Below are 20,248 nucleotides of genomic sequence, written 5' to 3' on the forward strand. Positions count from 1 at the left end.
TGAAAAAAGAAAACTCAAAGTCAGAAATTGAAAATGAGATATTGTGACTGATACCACAAAAATATAAAGCACTATAACAGATTACTACAATTACACACAATAAATTGGGAAACAGAAGAAATTGATAAATGTTTGACACATACAACTTACCAAGATGGAATCATGAAGAAACATAAAATTCAAACAGATCAATAATGAATAATGATATCAAAGTAGTAATAAAATGTCTCCTAACAAAGAAAATCTCAGGACATGATGGCTTCACTGCTGAATTTTACCAAAGATTTAAAGAACAAATAGAGACACTGCTGGAACTATTTCAAAAAATTGAAGAGGACAGAACACTTCCAAACTAATTCAATGAGATCAATGTTTCCCCCAATACCAGTCAAGGATATAACAAAAAAAAGAAAACTGTAGGCTAATGTCCTGATGAACAGAGATGCAAATATCCTCAAGAAAATGTTAGCAAACCAACTTAAACAACACATTAAAGAAATCATCACCATGATCAAGTGGATTTCATCTCAGGAATGCTAGCATGGCTCAATAGACATAAATCCATAAGTGTGATACCTCACATTAATAAAATCAAGGACAAAACCATATGATTATTTTAACAAATGCTGAGAAAGGATTTGATAAAATTTAGCATCCCTTTATGATAAAAACTTTCAGCAAACTTGGTATAGAAAGATCATACCTAAACACAATAAAACCAACATATGAAAAACTCACATCTAACATCACACTAAATGTGGAAATTTTGAAAAAGCTTGTCCTCTAAGATCTGGAACAAGACAAGGATGTCCACTTTCATGATTTTCATTCAACATAGTACTGGAAGTCCTAGCCAGCGTAATTAGGTAAGAGAAAGAAAAAAATGATATCCAAATTGAAAATGAGGAAACAAAATTGTCCCTGTTTGCATATGACTTTATCATATGTGCAGAAATCCCTAAAGATTCTACCAAAAACCTGTCAGAAATAATAAGTAAACTTAGTAAAGTTTCAGGTTATAAAATCAACATACAAAAATCAGTAATGAGTTCCTATGTTCCAACAGTAAACTACCTAAAAAGGAAATCAAGAAAATAATCCAATTTACAATAGCTACAAAAAAGTAAAATACCTTGAAGTAAACTTAATCGAGGAGATTATAAATATCAGCTATGAAAACTGTTAAAAGAACATTGATACCAAAAATTAGAGAGGGCACAAATAAGATGGAAAGATATTCTTGTGTTCATGGATTAGGTCAATATTGTTACAATGTCCATGTTACCCAAACCTCACTTTCCAGTCCTCTCAAGCCAGTTTCACAAATTCAGACATAAATAAGTCAGATGAACTCTTTCTGAATCTCTAACTCATAATTATTTAGGAAAAATAAAATAATTTTAAATCCCTACGTTTCAGAGTGTTTTGTTATTAATTATCCATATGGTACATTTTAACTGGAAGAAAGATGTTCCATAATAAGCCAGTGAGAGGAACCTGGAAGGGACATAGGAAACTATTGGGGAGACTAGAAAGAAAGTCAGGAAATTGTATTCAGACTAGAGAAAGATGGCCATCTTCAGCATTATTGCAAAGTTTAGTGAAGCTGGTACCTGTGGTAACATGGAAAATAGAAAATTGTTTTTAGCAAATCGATAGACCTAGAGAAGGAGATATTCAGATAGGAAGTTGAAAATGTCAAGTGCTTTGTGAAGCTATTAAGAAATAAAAGAATTTACAGAGGTCCTGGAGGATGAAACTTTGTAGAGAAAGAAAAAGTCTAAGGAGCCCCAAGGCACCTGACACATTAGTAAAAGACTATATTGAAAGTAGATCTTCCAGCTTCAGTAGCCCCAAATGACAACACGTTCAGATACACATCACTCAATTACCACCCTGCAAATTCATCCTCTTTAAATTGTAAGCAAAAATAAATTATTTTAAGCCACTTAGTTTCAAGTGTTTTTATGCAGCAACAAATAACCGGAACCAAATTACTGTTTTATCTATGTAACTATAATTTAAATAGATCATTAATTTTTTAATTGCAGAAAGTAAGTTAGAAAACTGGTTCTAAATGTACAATTTAAGGTTATGGAAATCTCTAAACCATAAATAGCATGTAGATTCAGTAACTGAATAACTGGATTTCAGGACAGTTTTATATTTTCCAAATATATATGTTACTTATATATAAGAATTCATATTTTGTAATGTTATCGTCTTTATTTGTGTTTTCTTATATTTAAAGCAAGCTGAGTAAAATATTAGTAAGACTAACAGGTGACACAACCATTGTAAGATTTAAAATCATGTGCACCTGTGTGTATGTTTCTGTGTGTTTTTTCTCAGTCCTTTGCATATAGTATTCTATTTCTGTCTGGCATCCATTTTTGTTGATAAGTTTGTTTTCAAACTATCTGTCATTCTTTTATAATCAATTTGTCTTTTCTTTCTCTAACAGCTCTAAATAATTTTTTTTTTTTTTTTTTTTTTTTGAGACTGAGTCTCACTCTGTCACCCAGGCTGGAGTGCAGTGGCGCTATCTCGGCTCACTGCAAACTCCACCTCCCGGGTTCATGCCATTCTCCTGCCTCAGCCTCCCGAGTAGCTGGGACTACAGGCGCCCATCACCACACCCAGCCAATTTTTTGTATTTTTAGTAGAGACGGGGTTTCACCGTGCCAAGATGGTCTCGATATCCTGACCTCGTGATCCACCCACCTCAGCCTCCCAAAGTGCTGGGATTACAGGAGTGACCCACCGAGCCCTGCCAAGACTATCTATTTTTATGCTCAAGTTCAATGAAGAATGGACAGTCATGTAGAAATGTGATTGGACAGAGGGTATGATCTAATTATAAGAGACTGATTGGAGAACCCAGCAAGCCCTATCTGTTCAGGTTCTTTTTGACCTCTCTATGTAGCATTTCTACCTCCCAGGTATAGGGCAAGACCCCTTTGCAGTGAAGGTCTTCAAGGGAGAAGAATAGTTTTTCTAGGATCCGTGGTTTTCTTTGGCAGAGAGGAGTTCTAGTTTCTGTGACCTGTCTTGTAGAAGCGGAATTCTGGTTATTATTATTCACTTCAGGGAAGGAAGACAGGCAGGGAACAGGAGGATGAGAGAAAAGGCTTCTGAGCCTTTTAATTATTTTTAATTCAAAATGCTCAATACACTAAGGCATCATATTTGGGATTTTGTTTTCTGAATCCCAACATGATGTCTAGTTATTATGGTGCCTTAGAGAGTTTTATTTTTATACCATATTTTAATATCCAAGATCTGTAATTTGATTTTGATATCTATCAGTTCTATATGACTTTGTCTTTGTTTTATAATTCTCACTGTTTCTAAGAATTCTTTCCCATTTCTCTTTTAGAATCTTAAACCTCTTGTAAAATCAATTCAAACTTACTGTAGCATGTGCATTTCATTGACTTGCTCCTATGTTTCAACTGTTGATTTTGCTGATCTCAGGTGAGAAATCTCTCTCTCTCTCTCCCCCTTTTCCCCCCGCTACTCCCCTTCCTTCTTTGTCCAGCAGTTTTGCTTTTTCCTCCAACTGGCTGCCGAGATCCCATCTGGAATCAGGAATTATATTGGCTCTCATACTGTAATGTTCCAGGGTATTCTAGATCTAGTCATTGAGGTAACATACAATTCATCCCAGACAGGGTCTTAACTGTGCTGCTAAAAAAAAAAAAAACAATAACTCCTAGAAATGGTTTAAGCTTTTATAGTCTCCTTTCTTCCAGAGATAGGGAGTCTTAATTCAGCCTTCATTTTTATGCAGAGTGGCTAGTTCTTGTCCTCTGTTCCAGTGATTTGCCATTCAGTATGTCTACCCCACAGGAGATGAAATGTCATGATGTCTCTGGCTTACTTAGAATCCTTCAGATCAGCATACTCATGGTATCATGGTATAAGAAGTAACAACACAAATGAATAATTTTTAAAAAATTTAGTTTTGTCATGTTTGGAAAAAAAAGGGAAGTAAAGTATGAATTTATCATTTTGACCAGAAATTCCCTAAGAACTCACTAATGCCTACCTTCCCCCACCTTCCCATTTAAACCTCAAAGCCTTGACTTCAAATATCAGGCAACAATCATTGTTTCCAGATATCCATATGCCCTAAAGGATCCTTAGTCAGGGAATGTATACGGACAATAAAAAGGTTCATTGAAAAGGAAACAGTTTACACACACTTACTGAAAGACGTAAAGTTCCTGGTATAAAAAGCTATAAAATGAATAATAACAATAAAATGTGTTCTAAGAGCAACCTCCATTTCCTGTTTCATTACCAAAAAGAGGGAATAGTTTTTAACTAGTTGAACTGAGAGTCTGCTTTGGAATCTGACTAGTCTCAATTTTGTACATTTCTGATCCTCTTGTGCTTCCCTGGTTGTCTTGTCATATGTCTTACATTGAGTCGTTCGTCATTCATCACAGATAGTCATTATTTTTCTTCTTAAGCTTTGAAATGGCTGTACGATACTGCTCCCTCTTCCTTTCTAGCCAGATTCCTGGAAGTCTATTTATATCTGTTGGAGACTGCATTTCTGCTCTGCTCTGGATAGGTGAACTTTATAAAACAACTGTAGTGGAAAATGTCACTACAAACATGCACTTGAATCTAAAGAGTGACCTCCAATGGCAAAAAAAAAAAATCTATGTACCATGAATCTGCCTACCTAATGCTATCACATTTTCTCATGTTCACCTAGTAGTTTTCCCTGCGTTACTGTTAGCTACTCGATGATCAACATCACATAGGTCATCTAAGTAGGCACAGTGTCAAATGCTGACTTAGGGGTATACATTGAAAGGCATAATTCTTTTAAGGAGTTCGCAGGCTGTTTGGAAAGGAAAATGAGAAAAGCTTTCAATATTTTGTTGTTGCAGATTGGATCAAAAGAAGGAGATGTGAGCAACAGACAGATTGGATAGGAGAAAATTGTAATGGCAATATGAAATAACTAGGGCCTAAATGATAGTGATGGCTTGGGAATGGAAGGAGCAAACCAAGAAACAAAACAAAAAGGAGTTATCATACCATGGGACAGAACCTGTGAAAGAAAAGAACAAGGAGTTAAACACAACAATAATAAAAAGAGCAAGAACAATAACAACAGGTGAAATTTGCTAACTGCTGACTAAAATACTTCAAACACAAGAAACCAATACAATGTTAGTAACAGTGACAGAACCTGGAAAGAGATCCATTTTAATGAGAAAAATTATTATTGGGTCACAGAAATTCCAAGTTTCATGTGATTGTGGGCCATGATAAAGGAAAACATTGATCTGTTGAAGAGGTATACATTTCAGGCATCAAGGAAGTCAAAACTTAAAAAGTAGTACAGTAAGGAGTGAGCAAAGAGTCTTAATAAAATGAGAAATAAACTGAGTAGCTTATTACCTTAGAAGATTTAGTGATTTTTTAAATCAAATCTATATAAGTTCTGAAGACTTAGAGAGGAAAAGAAGATTTTACATTCTCTTTATCACTTGAGCAAAGAGGTAATGGAAGAATTTTTTTTTATTTTTTATTTTCTAGATTTTCCTTAATATAAATATTTATGCTTTAATTGAATTGCTTCATTGCTATATAGCATCTCCCTAAAGCACCACAACCCTATGGTAACAGTCACTATAGAAAACCAAAAATTCCTTTGCTTCTCTCTATAAACCATTTCTCATTTTCGTCTGTAATTTAATTCAAAAGAAAACTTATCATTTTAGAGATGCAGAAACATAAATTACATCTAAATCTACAATGGCCTCTGAAATTATCTCTTTAAAATGTCTTAAAGTATCATGCAATACATGGTGAATTAGTAAAATTGTAACAATTTTTCCAGATTTTTTTCCCAAGCAACTAAGATACAAAAAGAGAAGAATTACCAGTAAATGAAGATTGGAGTGATCATTTCCTGTTTGTTTTTATTGTGGTTTGATTTCAACGTAATGTTTTCTAATAAGCTAACATGTGCAGTATCTCTAAAAAAACGTCAAATGAACATATTAATATGGAGCTCACAGAGTCCCTTTTTGTGTCCCTTTTTACCTTGGTACAATAGCCTACTGTGCAGAGTGCTCCATGGAGAATTCTTTAACACTGGGTGGCGCCATATACTAACAAAAAAAATCTTTATTTAGCATGACTATCTATATTTTTAGTTTCAGTTCATTTTTGCAGTCTTGATATCAACTATCATTGCATATTATTTTGTGAGTCCTTCTGATATTCCACTCACACAAATGTCTGGTGCAAACTGGCCTATTAGCAAAGAAATGTCAACCATGTTGCTCCAAGTAGGTAGCATGTTCGTGATAAAGCATTATGAAAAATAAACTGGAAGAAAATAAAATCATGTGATAGAGAAGCATTTGTCCCTCATGTCGATGACTGAGGATATTTGTTGGAGGGAAACATTAAGCGAATTACAAATTTGCATAGCCAGTGAATTCCAAAGTAGCATCACATTTTCTATTACCTAGTTATAAACAGTAATGCAATAAATCATTAAATGTGATATGGAAGTTATTTAATTTACTGACCTAGATCACTCATAAAGTCACTCACATAAATTGAGCTTTTTTTTTTCAGGAAATTGGATACCAAGGCATTTATATCCTAAAGGAATACATATAAAGGTTTTTGGAAATTTTAACACAATATCGGTTATACAATTGAAGACAAAAAAAGTACATTGGAAGAATTTACTGATAAAATATTAGAATCTTTTATTAAAATAATAAAAGAAATATAAAATCTATTTTGGGGAAGAAGCTTTTTATTTTTCTCTTATAAGTGATATATATTAGTATACATTTTTAAAAAAATTATTGAATAAAGAACATATGAATTCTTCTGCCACCAGCACCCTCCCTTGCCACCAATTACACTCCAAACTCAGAGATAAAAGTTTATGTATACATTCAATCCTTTTTACCTCCATAAAATCCACTTTTGTATACATGCACAAATTCTATTGTATATTAACAAGATCATACTATGCATATTGATCAACACATTGCTCTTTCAATTAAAAACAGAACTTAAGTATTTTTCTATGTCCTCATAAAGGTTTGATTCTTTTCAACAGTAGCATGATATTCTACAGCATGAGTAAGCCATACATTTTTAACTGTTTTTCTCATTGAATTTTTAGAGTTTTGATTTTTAGGTTTTTTTCTCCTTTATTATAAACAATGGCACAGTAAACATCCTTGTACACACTTCTCTTTGTATGTGTATATTTCTGTTGGATGAATTTTAGAAGTAGAATTGCTGAGGCAAAAGGAATGTACAACTTCCTAAAAAGCTAGTCGAATTTCACATTTGCTCCAACAATGTAGTAGAGTGTCCTGTTGGAATTCTTCCCCAGTTCTTGGCAGCAATGAACAGTATCAATCTTTTTTTCTCTCATATTTGAAGGTTGGGGTGCTATGTCTTGGCTGTTTTCATTGTTGATTATATAGAGATTGTGGATTGTTTTATATTTTTATTGAAATTTATGGGCTTTCTTTTTAGAATTGCACATTCACATCATGTTTAAACATCTTGATACTGGGTTAATTCTATTTTTGCATATATAGCATTATAACAGACATTTGTATCATGTATACTTACTTTTTGTTAATAATAGAAAATGCAAATATTGTCCCCAGCCTGTCGTTTGTCTATTAGCATTGTTTACATCATTTTTGATGATCATAATGATTGTCATCTCTACCATTTTTTTCTTTATGAATTCTGACTTTGTGTCTTGCTTAAGAAAGCTTTTTTCACCCCAAATTGTTTAAGATATTTGCATTTTTTTACTAATACTTTTATAGTTCAGGTTATTATATTTTTCCCTTTAATTCTTCTAAAATTTAATTTTGTATATGGCTTGTGGGAGGGAATTAAACTTTTTCTCAAATAAATAGCTAGTTTTCCAGATATTTATTTAAAAGTTCATCCTTTTCCTGTGGAATTGAAATACTGCTTTAATCATAAACTCAAGAAATCTTTCTTGAGCTTTTGGACAAGTATGGTTGACATTCTCTGGTTTTATTGTATACATTTTGTTTTATTTCCCTAAAACTTCTTGTAGTAATAATCAAATGATCATATCAATAGCATTCATAGGCTAATTATTTTTTAGAATTGCTTACATAGGGGTCTTATTTCTCAAATTACAATACAAATGAGTTAAGCTATGAAAGATCAGTGTTCTTCTAATGCATACTATTCAGCCTTTAAGAAGAGGGAAATCATGTAACGAAAACATGGATGAACTCGGAGGACATTATACCAAGAGAAATAAGCCAGGCACAAAACAACAAATACTGCATGGTCTCAGTTATATGTGAAATCCAAAATAATCACTCAGAAGCAGTGAACAGAATGATTAGCAGAGGCTGAGGAGTTGGGGGGAATGAGATGTTGGTCAAAGAGTACAGTGTTTCAGTTATACCAGAAAAATAAATGGTAAACATTTGTGTTAATGGATTTGTTAATTACCTTTATTCAATTATTCCATATTGAGTGTGTGTGTATATATATGTGTATATATATATATATATCACAGCATCACTTTGTATCCCATAAACATATACAATTATAATTTGCCAATATCTAATAAATAATAGAGAAAAATGTGAAAATGACATTTTTCCTATTTGTAATCTTTTTGAAATAATTAACACAGTAACTCTCTTCAATATTAAAAAAAAAAAAGATTACCTTTCTCAAGGGCTTTAAGAATGGTTAGTCTAAACCTCAAAATGTACAGTTGTATATTGACCTCAGTATGAAACCATTTATCTTGGCAAGGAAAAGATATAATGATTTTTGTAATTTCGCATTTATTGTATCTATACTCAGTAAGCACACTAAAAGTGCTTGTATACCTTGACATTTTTTAAAGGGTGAGACTAGACAAATGAAACATTTCTCCTAACAATGTAGAAGAAACTTTTTTTTTACTAAATAGTTTGCCGTCTGAGACATATTCAAAATGTATGATTTTTTGATGATTTCTTGACCCAGGGTCTCCTGTTCCATTTGGACTATCTTAAATTGCAGGAATCGTTCTCCACATTTACTTCTTCATGTACAATATTTCCATAAATAGAGTGTGAGATGTTACGAAGTGTTTTTACTAACAACACATCGGTTATCAAACATGGGACTTTTTCTCACAGCAACCAGTTCTCTAACTATTTGGACACCAACTGGGTGTACTACAATTCAATTCAATTCTGTCACTAACCACCTGGAGTTAGTACAATCCCCACAGGTTAGGGGCTAAGTCCCACAAGACTGCCCCCTACTTCAGACTCCAATCCCAAGTCTTGGGCCTCAAGACTGCCCCCTACTTCAGACTCCAATCCCAAGTCTTGGGCCTCCTGTAGTTCTGACTGGCTATGCATTAGGGGCTTCAACAACTCCTTCCTCAAGTTTTGGTCATTTGCTGGAACAATCCTCACAACTTAGGGAAGTTTTTTAGTTAGTATTACCAGTAAATTGTAAAGGATATAACTCAGGAACAGCCAAATGGAAGAAAGGCACAGGGCAAAATATTGGGGAGAGAATGTTTCACGCTCTCTCCAAGTGTTTCACCCTGACAGCGTCTTGCTCTGTTCACCAACCAGAAGCCCTCTGAATGTCATTGTTTAGGAGTTTTCATGAAGCCTTAATTATATACACATTATTGATTTAATCATTGTCCATTGGCAATTGATTTAATTTCCAGCTCCTTTCCCCTCCCCAGAGGTGGAGGAGTGGGGTTGAAAGTTCCAGCTCTCTAATCATGCCTTGATATTTCTGGCAACCAGTCCCCATCCTGAAGCTATCCAGGGGCCCTCAAGCATAACTTTATTAGAATAAACTCAGACATGGTTCTTAGGGACTTCTAAATAATAAAGATGATACTATCACTCAGGAAATTCCAAGAATCTTTAGAAGCTCTGTCTCAGGAACAAGGGACAAAGACCAAATATGTATTTCTTACTGTATCACACATGCTTACACAATAAATATTCATAGTGAAATTTTCTAATACTAGATTCAAGTTTCTAATATTAAAGTTTATGTGAGAAAAAATTAAATAACATAAAACTGATTTTTGCGATTTTTAGAAAGTATTATATATTTAAAAACATTAAATCTGATTCCTTACAAGCATGATCTCACTGTAGATCACAATAAAACAATGTAATAATCTTTATGGTAAAATGTATTGATTAAGCAATTAAATCTACCTAAGTGCTGTTTGAGTATTTTTCAAGTATGAAACACATTCATAAACAGAGTGGACTATAATCCTGTCATAATACATATTTTACTGATTCATAATTGAAAGTTTCCTTCAACTAAAATTCATTTTTTAAATAAGAGATGCCATGAAGCTCTATGTTTTAAACAATATAGATGGCAGTCGATAAGTCCTAAGAAATAAAAAAAAATCCAATGTGAAAGATTACTTTCATTGAACTAAATGTATTGTCTGAGATATACCTAATTGAAAATAGTAATTAATTACATCACGCTTATGCTTTTTATTCCTATAGCAGTTTTTATTGAATTAGGTATTGTGGGATCTATACACATAGCATTCAACTATAACAATACAAAATACTCAATATATTTGTTATATATTTATTATAATTATTTTCTACACTAGCATGTATTCAGTATTACTATTTAAACTCCAGAATATCTTTATTCCACATAGGTCTTTACAGAATCTGGACTTTCTTATATTTAATATTTAAGTCAATGTAAGTCCACTCACATTTGTATCAGTATCTCTTTTACTCACTGAGTCAGACTGTGTAGATTCTAAACAGGAACAACGTAAAATTTGATTATTTTAAATCCTGCACTAACACTTAACTTTACTAGTAATTATTCTTCCACGAGGAAGAAAAAAAGAAAGAATTGCTTACTAAAAATATTTGCATTAATTTTATAAATTGCTGTCAACATATGATAAAGAGACTTGAACGATTTTTTTGTGTGGACATATGATTAGATTTTAACAGGCCTTAATATTCATATATTTAAGGAAAACATATGACTTCAATGTGAACATGTCTATACTTGATTTTAATGAATAATTTCCACAACAGTTAATCGTTTTTGCTAACATGAAATTTGAGGATCCTTAAAGGAGAACCTTGAGGTTATCAAAGTAGGTTTAATATTTTTAAAGTATAACTTCATTTTTAAATATGCATCTTTTTACTCCAGTATATTTCAAAAAATGTGTTTTAATACACACACTTAAATGAATGATATGGATAGTATAGCCATATACAAATTTATACTGTTTCCAACAAAGACTTCTCTAGTAAGATTTAATATGTTACTGATACTTCATATGCCTTTATTGATGTTTAAACTAGTCCTGTTATTCTATCTAGCCTGATCCTTCACATTTCCCATCTCTAACCATCTTCTAAAGGCCAGAGAATGTCCTACCTGCCATATACTGTTGCCTTGGATACATGAGACTTCATATATTGAGGTAATTAAAGCCAATTTTTGTATCTAAGCAATCTCTGGGAGTTACAATACAAGAAACTTGCAAAAAGTGTCCTTAGAAAATTAAGGTAAATAGAGAAGTTCATACCAGAAACTAGAAAGGACCCTGTCTGCCAACCTCAAGTTTCTTCTCCTGTTGCTGTGTAGGATTTATCACCTGTTGCTGTAAGGAACTTCATGTCTGGCACTGCTCCAATTTATGGAAATTCTCACCTAGGCATACCATGCCAAGCTAACATCTTTCTTTATATCTGTACCATAGGATCTAATATTTTACTATAAATTAAGATGGTGAGAGCACGAATACATAAGTATGTCTGCCTTTACAATGTTTCCAGCTAAAATTTTTAACTCTTTAAAATAATGAGCTACTTATTGTATTTGGGTTTTATCCCATACGACAACAATCCAAAACTAAAGAAAAAAAAAGTAGATGAATTTTTACATTTGTTTTTAAAAATTATAAAAAGAATTATTCCATAACATTACAAAGATTAATAATTAATATATGTAAAGAGGTGAGAATACAACAGTGAATGGCACACAGTAAGTACTTTCCATGTGATTGCTATTTTTTTATTTTTATTTTTTATTTTATTTTAAGTTCCAGGTTACAAGTAGAGAACACGTAGGTTGGTTACATAGGTATACATGTGCCATGGTGGTTTGCTGCACCTATCAACTTGCCATCTAGGTTTTAAGCCTGCATGCATTAGCTATAATTAAGACAAAATAAGTTGATTTCAGAGGTTAGCTGTCAATAGCGTGAAGGATATTAAAGCAGGTATCAATCAAGACAGGTATTTACTTGCCTAAAGAACACCGCACTTTGCGGGGACTGAGGGGGGCAAATCACTTGAAGCCAGGAATTCAAGACCAGCATAACATGGCAAAACCCTGTCTCTACTGAAAATACAAAAATTAGCCAGGCGTAGTGGCACATGCCTGTAATCCCAGCTACTCTGGACGCTGAGGCATGAGAATCACTTGAATCTGGGAGGCGCAGGTTGCAATGAGCCAAGATTGTGCCACTGCAGTCCAGCCTGGGCGACAGAGTGAAACTCTGTCTCAAAAAAAAAAGAAAGAAAGAAAAAACAAACAAACAAAAAGCACCAATCTCATCTCTCTCTCTCTCTCTCTGGTATTTGTTTAAAGAACAAAATAGAGATTTAATTACCTTTGATTAATTTCGGTTGTGTTGTGTTCTCCTTTGAATACTAGGTTGAGTTTAATTTGGACAATGTTGTTTCCAGGTTTCATTTCAACTTATTTGCAACAACCAAAAATTCTTGATAAAGAGAAACAAATATCTAATATATTTAATCGGGGAATACAAGAAAATTTCGTAGAGGAGAAAGCAAAAGAAAAAAGGAGGGGGGGTAATGAAAAATATTTAATAGGAGTAAGTTAGAAAAGTCAGCCACAACTGACTGTTTTGTAAATTTCTCCAGTTTTGTTCTCTACAGTCTGAGTACCCGGGAAATTTTCTGTTGGTCTTAATCAGTCTCTTCAATGGAACTGCATACAAGGATATTCAACTGGACTTGTATTAAGGAAACTGCACATGGTTTAATAAGGCTAGAGTTTTGGATGAGTGGTAGGTGCGAGACCAATCATGAGAGACAGAATAACACAAATTAAAGAATATTTCTACCAGTAATGGGGAACCACTGTAAGATTTTAAGCAGATAGTAACATCCGATTGCATTTTAAAGAAGGTACTTTAAGCCCGGCGCAGTGGCTTATGCCTGTAATTCCAGCACTTTGGGAGGCTGAGGCAGATGGATCACCTGAGGTCAGGAGTTCAAGACCGGCCTGGCCAACATGGTGAAACCCCGTCTCTACTAAAAATACAAAAAATTAGCTGGGTGTGGTGGTGTGCGCCTGTAATCCCAGCTACTCAGGAGGCTGAGGTAGGAGAATCGCTTGAACCTGGGAGGCGGAGGTTGCGGGAGCTGAGGTCATGCCATTGCACTCTAGACTGGGCAACAAGAGTGAAACTTCATCTCAAAAATAAATAAATAAAAAAGGTACTTTAAATCCATTCAATTGAGCATATTCATTTATTTAACAAATGTTCATTGTGTTGTTATATATGCTACATACTGCTCAAGATGCTTGAGACAGCAAGGTTAACAGGACAAAAACCAATCTTTTTCATGGAGCTGACAATCTATCAGGAAAATTTGACAAGAAACAAGTATATATATAAGTAATAACATTCCACATGGTCATAATATCATAAAATATGTAGCCAAATTAAGTGGTACAGCCTGCTTAGTGGGAATAATCAGCACTAAATAGTGTGGTAAGATCTTTTGAAGAGAACTATCAGATTTGAGACTGGAATACAGAGAAGGAAGTCACCACTTGAAGGCCTGAAGCAAATGCAAAGAACTGGAGGCAAGAAAACAAGCTAGGCATGTTAGAAGAATAAAAAGTGAGCCAATGTGGTTACAGCAAATTGCATGAGAATTAGATTTGCACAAGAGGAAGTTAAAAGCTATTTACAATACAGCTTATGTACTGTGTGATAGCATAAGACATAGGGAAGTCTCCAGTTTTATTTTAAGAATGTGAATCTACTGATGTTTTAAAATGGAGCAATATGATTTTAATTTTGTGTTTAAAACATACTTTCAGCAACTGAATGGATTGTGAATGAGCCCATATAGAAACTGGGAAATTAATTAGGTAGATACTAGAAGCCTCCAGGTGAGAGATAGTGGTGGTTTTTCCTAAGTGGTAAAGGAGGGGATGATTTTCATCTCTACGTGTGGTTAAGCATATAGATAGAGGTGCAGGTACTCACTAATAGGATTGATGGTGTAGACGATGGAAAGAGAGAACTCAAAGATGATTCCAGAGCTTTGAAATAGGAAAGAGTATGAATGAAGGGTGTCATTAACTGAGGAATATAAGTAAATTTAGGTATCTATAATTAAGGCCACATCAGATATGTAATGTGTGTTTATGAAACATTCAAGAGTCACTTCAGGGCTAGGATGATGGAAGATGAGTCCAGGTTGTACTCAAGACTAAAATGAAAAAGGTGATAGCAATATCTTTCTCCATTTCCCAAGTTTCATTTCCCAAGATTAACTGTTCTCCAGTCTACTCTTTCATTGATCAATGCTCTTATGGTTTATAGTTTTCCTTTAATAGTAATACATTCCTCACTGTGAGAAATCAGATAAAAAAGGGACTTTATATAGTTATAACCATCAAAATAGCCATTCTTGTAAAAATATTGGCAACTTTATATGTTTCAACATAGTAATATGTAAAATTATTATTAAATATTAATAATAAATGTTATTGCTATCAGAAATATTTGTTTATTGAACAAATTTTTAATTTTCATGTACAATATGCTAAGGACTGCTCTAGGTGTGTTTAAAATAGAAGTGAAAAAGACAGTAATTACCCTGCACTTAAGGAGTATTCTGTAAATAATTCTATTAAGTTTAGATAAAAAAGCAGAACAAGTAAATAATATGCAAAAAATAATTCATTTAACAAAAATGTATTGATTTTCAACATTCTGAGCATTGTTTAGGTGCTCAGTTGTAAAAAATACATACTGTAACATAACAGACAAAAAATCTTCACCTTTATGAAAATTATATTTAGGCAAACAAGCAATACATCTGATGAAATCAGAGGTGAAGATTTATAATGCGGTGATGTAATAGACTCAAGGGTGCCAACACTGATTGCTTCGATGGCAAGTCACAGATTCCATTTGTAATCAAGAAGGGATTATACAAGGATGTGAATCCTCTGAGGTCATCTTAGTGTATTTCACAGTCCCTAAACATTCCCCCTAACTGGAGATGTTCTAAGACATACAAGGATGCTCAAAAATATTAATGTATTTTCAATACAGTCTTAATTTGTATACAATTTTTACAAATAGCATAGCGTGACATTAATAATATTTAATAAAACTGAATCTTATCTCTTTAAATGAAAGGTAACATTCACAGTGATAATAATATTTGGCTTTCAAGTAAAATATCTTAAATTTAAAATGATCAGATGTTATTTTAGAGAAAAATTTAATTGTTTTTGTTTACCTAATGGGAAATTACAGTATTAAAGGCATGAAATAACCCGAAAAATCAGTAGTGTCTCATTGTCATTCATTTCCTTTCAAAAGTAAAAGGAAACATTGCAATTAATATTTCCTTTACCAACTCTCTTTCCACTGATAAGCTTCAAATAGTCCTGAATGGTGACACATTAAGTCACTCCACTGAGGACAACTGGGATAAAACCATCAGTCAATTACATGATGCAAATTAACATAACCTAAGTCCCTTTCTCAAGAGGAACAGCATAGGGTGATGAAAAGTGAGCGGACTTTAAATTCAGATGGATGTGACAAGAATTACACTTGTTAGCTGAGAGAGCTTGGTGAAATTTTTGAGGCTTAAATTCCTCATCTGTAAAATGGAAACAACAATATCTCCTTAATAGAGTTATGGCCAATCTGGAATGAGATAATATATGTAATTCATTGAACACAGTGTCTCACACATATAAATTCACCTCAATAATTTTCAGATTTTCTCAGGAATTAATAAAACTATCCTTGTACCCACTTAGTCTCCATCTTTCTATGTCCTCAACATCAGAAAATTGTCATGGTTAGTTAGTTAACCATTTAATCTTAGCTAATAAATCACAGACATATTATGCCTCATCACTTTTCAATTACTATAATGGCAACATTTTAAATGAATAGTCATTTGAAATAACATTAGAAAAATAATTTTGTTTGGGTACACTTATTTCTAGATTCCAAAATAAATGATTTTCCATAGTGGCTTTTAAAAACAGAAAATGCAAAATCTTAACTTGGCAGATATCTCATTTTATATGATCTTGCCCAGTTTCATTAGCAATATTTTTCATCATTCTTTCACACTCATAACAAATGTAATTTGATTTTTCTCATTGTACTATTGCTCTCTCTCTCTGTAGATGCTATTTTCTCTTTCTACTCCTCCCTCTCCACTTCTCTTCAGCTGTTTGAAGCACACTCTTTTCTCTAAGTATAGTGCATATGTGAATTTATTTTCCCAGAAAAGCAATTACATTGCTATCTTGCAGAACAGTGTCTACCAGGAGTTTCTTGAGATGGGAGTTATTTCTCTATCTCTATCCTCTCATATTTAGGATAAAGCCTGGACAATCAGCCCTAAATAAATAATTGATGAAATAAAATTAGAAGTGTTCAGAGTGAAATACATAGAACTCTTCTGACATGCTTTACTAGTGTGTAGGATTACAAAGAATTTTTTGAAATCTAAAATGGACTGAATGTTTGTGTCCTTCTTAAATCCATTTGTTGAAGCCCCAACCCCCAGTGTGATTCTTTTTGGAGATAGGATCTGTGAGGAAGTTATAAACGTTAAGTGAGATCTTAAGAATGGGGCCCTAATTTCATAGGACTGATGTCCTTAAGAAGAAGAGACACTAGAGTTCTCTCCCTTTCTGTCATATGAATAGGCACCTTGATTTTAGATTTTCCACCCTTCAGAACTGTTAGAAAATAAATTTCTGTTGTGTAGGCCACTAAGTCTATGGTGTTTTATCATGGCACCCAGAGCTAAGGCAAACCCAATTAAACTTTATATAATATAGTGGATCTACACTCTATTTAATATTCTTCAAGAATTAACCCCACACTAAAATAACTCTGCTAGTTGAATGTGTATAATTAGTTTACCAAATCAAAATTAATATTAATAAATTGTGGAGGAAAACTGCATTTGGCATTTAAGACTTAGCTAAATGATGTGCAGATGCAAATGCAGAGTCTATTAAAAATCCCACTGGTTGCCAACGATTCTACTTAGAATTGAGCCACCTCCAGTTTTATACTTCCATTACAAAATTTGTTCTACTTAACGTATTTTAACCAAACAGAGTGTGTTTTTGAGAGCCAGATTATATCACTTAAGAAAGCTTTGAACCACAAAAACATAGCTATAGCTCCGCTAAGGAACCTACAGTGAGAACAGCATGTAAGAAGATATTTCTTTCGTGAAGCTACTCTGAGATTGAATCTTCCTAATATTTTATTGACATGTGAATTTGGACTTCAAAGTTTAAAATAAAAACCAAAAAGACGTTCAAGCATTTAGTAGGAATTCTTCCTGAAAAGGAGACCTCTACCTCTATAGTAAATTAACTATATTGTCCAATACTTCTTCCCAGGTAATTAATTTGCTATTATTTTAATCTCTTGTAGTTTATCTCCATACTGATCAAAATAAATGAGCCAAAAAAAGTTTTTGTCATCTAGCTGATTTATTAAAGGGAATGTCTTTTTTCATAATTTCTCAATTATGATCTGAGTCTTAAAGACACTTATAAAATATGCATATTGAAAGGAACCCTCATATTAATTTATGGTACACAGAAGGGAATTATACAGGCTAAATGTTCTTAAGTCACCCTCACATCCATCCTAAAAAGTTGGTGTTACCCCTGTTTTATAAAACAAATGAGTGGAACAAAGAACTGGTAAGTAACTTGTTTAAAGTGGTATTAGTAGAGAGTGGTAGAACCAAGATTTAAATTGCATTTCCTTTAGAAAGTCTGATATTTTTACAAAACTAAGGAGTAAATAATAATAGCAATAATGAAATGGTTTCCTCTCTTTCTCAAAAGTTTTTATAACAATGATAGAAAAATAAGTCTTTCACCTGATCAAAAATGTATATAAAAGATATTAAGTTATGTGTTCATAAATAAAATGCAAAGTCAAACAGAAAGAAAATACACTACTAAAGCCATGGAAAGGTTCACACATAAACCCATTGTGCCAACATTGTTTATTTTTCATCTTAAACAGCATGATATGTTATGTGCATTATATCAATATTTTCCCTTGAATTATACAGTGCCAGGATGTGTTATGTGTTTCTGTTTTGAGTATTACCTTAATCTCAATTTTAAAATGAAGAAACTGACTTTAAAATGGTTAAGTGACATGTTCAAGGTCACTTAGCCAAAAGATGTCAGTGCTAGGTCAAGAAACTTTTCTACTGCTGCCCCAGAAACCTTTCCCTAAAATCTTCAAGGCCAGAACAAATGCCACTTCTTCCTCCACAAAGCTGGGCTTAAAATTGCCCTCAAGCTATAAGTAATCCATACCTCTTACAATAAGAAATGCTAAAATTCATTAATCAAAGCACTTGTTTATTGGATTTGATACCAAGGCAAAAGACGTACATTAAATAAATATTTAATTTCCTCCTCAGGGCACAAAACCAATAATACCATCTATCTTCTATCCCTTGTATATACAGGCAGAGAAAGGTTGCTGAGAAGTAAAGAGCTTGCAGGGCTCAATATTAGACTGTTTAGACTTACAAATTATTGGTGGTAACAATGTTAGTAAACATAGGCCACTTGTCACCTTTAATTTTAATCGCAGAATGAAAAAAATAACCTCTTACTTCCCACAGTACATGCTGAGTTATGAAACCAACAAAACTGAGATCAAATATTAAGTAAAAGGACTGACATAAGCAGAACAATGGATCTAAAGTGATATAAATTTACTAAAATTTAAACTTGGAATAAAATGCAAAGAGAAAGAATCACTGAAACTGTTTAATACTTTCAGGGTACAATCTCATTTTCAGTTACATCCCCTACTAGCATAGAGATGCTACATGAGTGTGTTTGTAATAGGTTTAAAAGGCATTTAAAGGAGGCATTAAAGTCTTACATGGTAAACACAGCTTTAAACACTTTAAAAGGCTGCCAGCTTGTTTTTCGTATAACATTTTCAAACGTAGAAATGGTATAAAACATCATACAATCTAATGATTACTTATATTACTTGTAAATTGGAAGTTTTTTACTCATTAGGCAGATGCTAAAATAATTAGTAATTAGGATACCAATAAAGTTGTGCTGCTTCCAATTCTTTTAGTAAATTCATATTTTGATTAATTGCCTTTTCCTTCTTTTTGATGCTGTTATTGCCCAGAAGAATGTCTCTTTTATCACTAGGTGTTACTAAGTAGCAGCAAGCTAAGGAGAATTTATTAATGTCCTCCTTTTACAGGTTAATATTTGTACATTTAAATAACTTACTTACTGCTGACAGTTCAACACATTGGATTAATTATACAAGATAAGAGCAAGGTTTTATTTTATCTTAGCCATTTCTAGTCATTATTCTTTGAGTTAAAAATATATGTAATTGGTAATGATACTTGTTGCTACCAAGACAACAATCCCAGAGTTCATTAAAATCTGCAATGTAAATTTTTATTTTAAAACTTCTATGAAATTCTAATTACATTATTTTTCTCTGTATTTATCTACTTAATTATATTTTTTGTAATTATAATCATTATATCTTCCATTGTTCCCAAGGGAAGTTAACCATTAAAACACGAAAGATGAAAAAAATCCAGGGATCTCATTTTATTCTTCTATTTCTATAAAGTAGAATACTGTTATTTTAAATGGATTTTACACATTTGACATATAAAAGTAAGTGTATTTTAAGATACTGACTTACAGGCCGGGTGCTGTGGCTTATGCTTGTAATCCCAGCACTTTGGGATGTTGAACTGGCAGATCACGAGGTCAGGAGTTCGAGACCAGCCTGGCCAATATGGTGAAACCCCGTTTCTACTAAAAATACAAAACATTAGCCGAGCGTGGTGGT

Source organism: Pan troglodytes, chromosome 3 (assembly GCF_028858775.2).
Source record: "Pan troglodytes isolate AG18354 chromosome 3, NHGRI_mPanTro3-v2.0_pri, whole genome shotgun sequence".
NCBI lineage: Eukaryota > Metazoa > Chordata > Mammalia > Primates > Hominidae > Pan > Pan troglodytes.